Genomic DNA, 8,936 nt, shown 5'->3' with positions numbered 1-8,936 from the left:
GCATGCAGACACACCTATACATACTTGCATATACATATAATCTTGATTCATGCATATACACCTATAAACAGTCACACATACATTCACACTCGATGCGCGCATACACACCCATAAAACACTCGCGCAAACATACTAAATAAAATTCACAAACCTATACAATTCTGATTAGTAAGACGCATGCTTTAGTTGTATATACATATATGCAAATTATTTCATATGTGGATGTGCGTGGACTTTTCAGTGTAAACGGAAGGCATTTCAGTGTAAAAGGAAGCCGTTTGAGCGTAACCGGAAGTAACTTGCCTATTTGCCGCGGTTGCCATGATGGATAGGGATTGTGCTACAACTGAAGCAATTAGCATTTTGCGAAATGTTCTTGCTTCGCCCACTATTATAAGATCAATTGCTAATTCAGTTGAATCTAATGCGTCGCCTTCCGGTCAACTGCAGTCAGAAACAGAGTCTGAACTGCGTACTTTGTTTAGGCCATCGACTTCTGGCGTACAAAGCATCAATAACAGGCAAACGATGCCATCCTCATCTGCCAGCGAAGTTCATGGACCACGATATCACACTCGCCAGCAGTATGGTAATTGGCAGTCTCGATCTAGAAAAAGTTAAGGAAAAAATGGTGGAGATGGGGGGTAGAACTTGTATGAAATCTTCCAAACGTTATGCAAATCACACACACACACACACACACACAGTGCAATTTTCTGCCTCTATAGTTAAACATTTGTTCCCAACTAAAGTCCCAGTCCCACTAGTGAGCTCCAGCCATTTCCAGGAATCAATATAATTACTTAGAATGTCAAGTAATTTATGATAAATGCTATTAATTATTATTACTGTTAATTATTATTATCATGTGTGTTAATTAGAGTTTGCTTTTTGTTAAGGTGTGTTTATTTTTACAGGCCCAGGACACCATCGAACTTTTAATAAAGGTGTTATACTGTTGACCTCCCCTAATGATATTGGTGTAGTAAAGCAAAGGAAAAAACAGCATTTACATGAAATTGGACACATATTAAATGCATTTGAATTTGACAAATCCTGGGACAGTACAACGGTTTTAAGAAAAATCAAAGAAGGCTTTAAAGAAAAAGTGCCACCTGATGTAAGGTATGTATGTCTTTAATTTCTTCAAAGAAGTTATAGTTATTATATTGTAAATGTATTACTTTGTGATGTATTATTTAATGGTGTATTAGTATCACTGGTTTTCACTGTGTGCAGTTTAGATATTCTTATGGGATGTGGCAACAAACTCATTGCACCTAAGTTAAGTGAAGGTCAGGAACTGGATGGCAGCTTGATTTTAAAGGTGTTCAAGTTGAAGGCCTTATATGTAAGACCCTCAAGACCACTACTCATGGTAAGACTGGTGTATTTTTAATAAATTTTATTTTTTTTCATTCCCATATGGGCTTTCTTATATAGTTTAGGGTTATTTTGGGCCATATTGTATCTAAATGTATGTTATGCAATGTCAACTTCTTGTTTTATACTTCATAAATTAATTTAGCTTCCTGTTTTGCAGTCACTGTTGAAAACTCTTGGGAAGTGCCAACAATACTACAAACTGTGCGAAATACATTGCTTAACAAGAGATCTCATCTGTGCTTTATTATTTTTCAAGGCTGAAATAGACAGCTCTAATGACAGCTGCTTTGAGGTGGACATGCCTGGCGAAAGGGTCTACCAGTCATCAGGTCCTGCAACTGAAGAGAATATGACCATTGACTTAAAGGACCAGTCTTCCACACAAGACTCTGAGTGCTTGCTTTAACTTGGTTCAATTATTTTCTAGCACTTTTAGACATTGTCTAATGTACATTATTTTATCTCTTCTTAGTTTTCACTTGACAGCATTACTTTTCAGTCCTCCACTAGAGTTCAGTCCCCTTATCCTTTCCCTTATTCGGGGGAGCATCTGAAGATGAGGAAGAGGATGAAGATCTTTGCTGTGCCATAATAGCAAGCATGGAGGACCAGATGTGAGTATTATTCAGTCTAATTGTAATTTAAAATCACAGGTGGCATTTAATTAAAAATTGGAAATGTGTTTAAAACCATTACACTACGAAGTACACCATTTTCTTTAGGTGTATTTTTCTTTATTGTTAATATTTCAGTTCAGTTGTGATAGGATTCTCATTGTTTTGAATTGTTTTGTAAGGCTCCTCCCGCTACGGCAAGCCTAGCGGTCCAGCTGAAGGTTTCTTGCGTGTCGAGTTTTTACGGCACTTCTGTAAAAATTACTTTGAAATATTAAAATTTAGTTTCCAAACAAAAATCTGACTCCATTAATAATTTAGTCTGACCCCAATTATGAATAATTTGTTAATTCTGGTTTGTATTCTATAATTTGCTGATCACGGCTAATTTACTGTATAATAATTTATAAAATAAAATAGACATTTGAATATTCTGGAAATCCCGTAGTCTCAATATTTCGTTCGTTAGGGACTGGTGCCGCTTTCGATTTACACCCCGGCCGTGGCGAATTCGTTGACACAAGCTCGCCAGTTTCTGACTTACTCAGAGGATGCAGAGCGATTATCATATCTTAAAGTGGGCCGCGCCTGCGTGCTCTCAACAGAAAGTATATATTTCCCCCATAATCGCGAGAGCTACATCGTGTTAAGCCCGTGACGGCTCAACATCCGGAGCCCTAGTGATGTCCCCATGGCTCATCAGTCGGTACTTCCGGCGCGGGCCGCCCTGGCGCAGTCTTGAGGAAAGCACCCTACACATTAACCTACTAGAAAATCATTTCCAAGAAGTCCAGAATAAGTCAAAGTTCACATTTATTTATGCCAGGCATATTTAAAAATAGCAATGGAAGCTCAATCAAAAGTACGTTCAATTAATAAAAAGAAATACAACCTTTATAGGAAAACATCACATTTTAGTTACATTACTGATCAGCATAGAATTCAAAACCGAGAAAATAAAAATACTAACAAAGAGTCAGCATACCTGGCAAATAGAGAGACACACGACAATCGTGCGGGAAGTTCTGGTTACAGATGCTTCCCTGAATGTTTCGCTAATCCTCTTTAAGTACCCAGATCAGAACATTACAATCATAAATTTAGCGTAATAAAACTTCACAGGACCTTTTGCTGAAGCCTAAAGTTGGGGGTGTGAAGACAGCATGTGGTACAGACCTCTTCAGCAACACCACCCATATCAGGAGAACAGAGTTTTCCTTAAGTTTCAGATCTTTATTTCTGGTCTGTTCAACTGGTATGGGACTGAGATATTATTTCCAACCGCACTGAGACTATAAAATTGATATCAAACATGAGAGGTTTCTGATTGTGCATTCGGAATATATATGTGATTGTTTTGTATGAGTGTGATAGCTTAGATCCTTGGCCTCTTCTCTGTAGTGACCTGCCCCCTGTTGCTAGAGGAAAGGATGGGCCAGGTGGTTGATAAGCAAATGGTCTTTCCTCCTGGGCCTTCCTGGATCTTCCTGTCTGATAAGAGTTTATTATTTTACGATCTCGCACTGGCATTGCGAGAGTTCCTGTGTATGTGACTTCACGGGAGGATCATCGGCTCCTACAGTTTAATACTGCTTACCATAAATGTTCCTATTCATTTCAGTAGTTGCATTGTCACTAACCAGAGGATTCAGTCATTGTAACTTCACTTAACAATATGTTGTTCTCTTCCAAAACTACAAAATGTAAGTAAGTATAGAATTTGATTAATAAAAACATAACCTTTTAACTACAAACAGTAGGACCTGTAAGGACCTTTTTTCAATCCATCTGATTCAATAGTTATTGGCATATGTATTCCCTACAATGCAGCCAATTTATGTAACTAATAGACATGACATATTTTGATCTTATTTGATAAATATTTACATATTATAATTAAGTTTAAATGCTAAAACCTGTTTTTCTTTAGAATTCCCCCTGCAGTGGAAATCCCCATCAAGCGAATATTGGAAGAACTTGCTACAAAAATAAACTCCAATCAAACCTGCAAGTTTAATATCAACCGTGCATCTGTGCTGGATGGTGCCGTACGGGGGTTTACCAGACTCTCATATAGGGCTGGGCGATATGGCTGAAAATTGTATCACGATATCAGCGTTTCATATCGGTCGATATCGATAATTATTGATATTTTTTATGACCCATTTAAAATAAGGAACAGGAGAAAATAATTAAGTGTAAATTAAGTAAAAATTATTAAGACAGAAATGTCAACAACCATGGAAAACTCAAATAATTAAAATGTAAACATAATTCTAAAGTCACAATGAACACTTAACAATTATCTCTTAACATTTAAGGTGCAAAATGAAAGAAAATGTAAGAAATGCTTTATAAAGTGTAATAAAATAGTGCAGTGTTAAATATAAACAGAGAAATATGCCACTGCCTCCGTTTTATCTTTGTACCATTTAGATTCTTTGTCATAAGGCACTGATGCAGAGTACCTCTCCATGGCGGTCTGCTGCTTGTGTTCAGGGATCGAAATTAACTTTTTTACTTGGTAGCACTGGTGTTCCCAACTTCAAATAGTTAGCAGCACCAAAACTAAATTTAGGAGCACTAAATGAATATTAAGGTTGCATTAAATACAACTACACAACCTAGAGCCTACAGCCTAGATATGTTATGTAGTCTAATTTGCGCACATTGGGGAGTCGCTCTCTAAACGTGGGGTATTAAAACTACTTTTGAATGCGCGCGCGTTTTACTTTCGGTTTCGTTTTAACGATGGCGCTAAACTCTCGGCGGTGCTGAGCGTCCATTCTACAATACAAGATATTAATTGAATAATTTTGTCACTCCCACGTTGCTAGGTTATAGAGCGAGTGCCTTTGTTAATGCAACCAAACTTGCTTCGCAACCTCTGTTTTCTTCCGACGAAGAATAAAAAATATCGAACGTTTTATAGAACACATTTTTTATTGATATCGATCACGTGTCTATCGCGATACATATCGTTATCGTTTTATCGCCCAGCCCTACTCTCATACAATCCAAATAACCAGGGGCGTCGTAGTTGGGTGAAAAGTGGGACTAAATTACCAGGGCCCCAAGTGGGGGGAGGGCCCCTGAGGAGTGAAATTTTATTTTAAATATCATTTTAAGATCACAATAAATGTTAACTAATATTTTGGGTAAATGCATCAGTTGATTGATGTATTAAATGGTGTCCAAGTACATATAGTGTCTGAGGACTGGCACCCTCTCCCTTGCACGAAATGGTTTAGTCCACCTTCACCGGGCTTTTTGACTAGGCGCATTTGAAGTAGCGTTCATTCTGCTAAAGCGGCAGACGGCAGTGCAGAACTGTGCTATGGAAGATGATATCTAAGAAAGCTAAATCCGGTTCTCAGAAAAGAAAAGAGAGGCAAGAAAGGGATAAAAAGAAATGAGGGAAAGCAACTGCTAACAAATTTCTTTCCCAAGAAAGGTGAGCCCAAAATGTGAGAGCAAATAGTCTACAAATGAACTCCTGCTGTGGTTACAAAACACTTCAATTCCACCGCAATTATCAGTGCTAATAACACAACGGCATAACACAAAATTAGAAATGACATTACTTAAGGGGGCCCATGGCCACTGCTTGTGCATAGGGCCCAGAATTTGGTGCTACGCCCCTGCAAATAACAGAATGGTAATCAGGTTTTCTGATGATATAGGGAAGTATGAAGAGGCTATTGATCTGGGTGGTCCTAGGCGGGAATTTTTACGGCTACTCCTGGCGGCACTACTGCAGTCTTCAATGTTTGAGGGAAAAGAAGGCAGTCTCAACTTGGCTCTTGATTCACAAGGTATACATTATATTTGTGCTGTTTCTTGTACAGATTTAAGAACTTTTATTCTACATTGCATAACTGTTATTTTAAGAAACTGTGAAGGCTGTTGTATTGACATGTGTTCTCTAATTTCATGTCAGCCATCAGGGAGGACAGGTATTTCATAGCAGGGAGAGCAGTTGCAGTCAGTCTTGTACATGGAGGACCTGCACCGGGTTGTTTCTCTAAGACCCTATTTGACAGTTTAGTTCAGGGCCCAGACATGTGCAAACCTGTCTTGGATGATGTAGCTGACTGCGAGCTTTATAATAAAATCAAAAAGGTTTGCTTACAACTACAGTATAAACATTTCATTTGCTTATATGCCATCATTCTTTATCTGATTTACTTAAAAATGTGTTCCATTATAAAGGCCATAGTCTAGTATTACAATATGGTTTATAGAAAACCTTCTCTGACATATTTCTAACTTAAATTTAAAATGCACATGCCATTTGCTTGCATACAGGTTTCTGAAGCCAGTACTCTTGAAGAGCTCCGGCACTCAACTGAGCCCATTACGGACTATCTTGCCAACGCAGGCTCTCTTAGGCCGTTAAGAAGCATAGGTGACAGAGACGGGCTGGTTGAGGACTTACTGATGTTTCAGGCGCTGAATCGTGTTCGTGGACCATTTGAAAGGTTTGTTAGTACTTCAGAAATATACACAGTCCATTGGATAAATCTTTTGAATCAAACAAATGTATTTACTTGATAAAATGAAATACAATTATTTCATTATTATCTTAATAAAATTTATTCACAGAGTGTTGTTATGAATCATACTAAATTCTCTTAATATAGGTTCAGGGATGGACTAAAAACCCTTGGCACCCTTGGCATCCTTGCAAAAGTCCAACAACATCCAGAAGCTTTTAGATCCCTGTTTTGTCACCAGTCGGATCAGCTGACAGCAGACATAATGGATGACCTATTTGAAATACAGTGGTCAGAGAATGGGAGCAACAAACGTGCAAATGAGAACAGAGTAATTGCTTTCTGGAGGGACTACCTGCAGGATGTGAAGGTAAGCTTTTTAATAAGCACACAGTTGGAACTGCAACATTTCTTGGCATGTTGATAACATCTCATTCAAATATTTTTGAAGTGCATCATAATTTAATGCAGTTCATTGATTTAAAGCAGTAAATATTATTTTGTTCTGCAATATGAAAATCAATATGAAGTTTGTTTTTTTTAGTGTTGTGCTGCAAAATTTAACGCATTATTTATGATTCTATTGCTGCAAGTGTTCTACTAACTTTGTTACAGTATCTATATGAATATTTAGTTGTGCTCATCTTCTTAAAGTGATATTTAAAAAAGACGTAAGAATCACTTTTTTAAATATTTTGTTTTATTTAGCACTGACCTGAATGAGGTATTTCACATAACACAATAATAATAATAATACTCAAATTTACCAAAATAACCCAGTTCGAAGGTGTACAGACTCTTCGTTCTAAATTTTATGTTGTGTGTTTTTGAGCTTCGTGATAGCTGTTCATGAGAGGCTTGTTTTATTAGCCATAAAAGCCACAAATTGTCTGCTTTTCCAAAATTTGTGAGCTTGTTCCAACAGTGATGTACAATGTAGATAAAAGGATGATTTGTACAAATCAGTTACTAAAGTTTCAAATATTAAGTAATGCAAATATAAACAGGAAGGCAACAAAATACATGAGTCAGGTCAAGGACAAACATGAGAGTCATGAATAATTATCACAAACATAAGTGTTGAATGTCTAGGTAACATCATACAGTATTAAGAAAGTGGTGTATCTTAACTTTTTGGGCTGTTTTTGTGAATTTGGCTATTATTGTGTGTAAATTATATGTAAACATCAGTGTGAAATAGCTTGGTCAGGGCAGTACTAGAAAACAAAATACAATGTTGATGATCCTTCTTTTTTATATATTAACATTTTGCAGATTTTATAAGGGGTATCTGTGTCACAACACTGCAATAGTTTTGCAGTTTAATTTTTTCCACTCAAATACATGGTGTAATTGTTGATATTTTGTTTTTTTCTATTTACTCAGAGGAGGGGTCACAGAGGCTTGGAGCAATCTTAGCATTTGCTACAGGATCCGATCAGGTCCCACCAGTTGGATTTCATCCGCAGCCTTTCATTGCCTTTCACCATGACACAGAAACTCCACAAAGATTTCCAGTGGCAAATACATGCATCAACTGCCTTCGCCTGCCATTATACAGCACATACGCCGCTTTTAAAAGCAACATGGAATTTGCCATTAATAATACCCAGGGATTTGGCAAGGCTTAAGAGGCACTTTTAAATGCTAAGATGTGTTAATGTTGTGCCAGTGTTCTTATTAAGGCATTTGTTTGTCAACCCTTGTTTATTCAGAACAAAGGCGGACCTAACCAATAAGCGAGGTAAGAAGCCGCTTAGGGCCGCGGGGAATTAGGGGCAGGGGCGGACCTAAGCAAATTCCAGGTATGGAGCCCCAACACAATAACTATGTTCTCTTTTATGCCTAACCCTTATTTTGCTCGCTCGCTCTCATAGTTTATAGTTTATTTATTCCTTCCAAACTAGTAATTAGCCAACCTGATGCTGTTATAAAGACATATTAAGCTACCTTGTTTCAGATCACAAAAGAAAAATTGTAAACTCTTTCTGTATTTTTACAAACATGAAATTATCCCATGCAACTCATTCCATATTCCAAGTGTTCTGAAGGCATAGGGTAGAGTGTTTTGAGAAACAAATCGAAAAAGTTATTATTAAGCGAAAATCTCCAGTCATCGCAGTCATGTATTTATACTAGTACATTTGTACGTGCTTTTTATAACATTTTATTTTAAAACAAGACAACTAAAATTATGACTTAAAATGCAATGCTTTCTTTACTGAGGAGAATATCTCTGTTCTGAGACACTAATACAGCCTAGAATGCGCGCAAAGAGCGCTCCCTCTTATAATCGCTAAAAGCTATCACTTACTTTCACTTTCGATTTCACAACGTTTCTTTAATAAGCTCTCTACACTGCACAATGAATATGTTATTTACATTGTATCTACACTTTGTTAAAATGCGAGGAGTCCCGTGCTTGCACAACTCGGAAAAC

This window comes from Labeo rohita, unplaced genomic scaffold, assembly GCF_022985175.1.
Source record: "Labeo rohita strain BAU-BD-2019 unplaced genomic scaffold, IGBB_LRoh.1.0 scaffold_115, whole genome shotgun sequence".
NCBI classification, from domain to species: Eukaryota; Metazoa; Chordata; class Actinopteri; order Cypriniformes; family Cyprinidae; genus Labeo; species Labeo rohita.
This window is presented reverse-complemented; position numbering follows the sequence as displayed.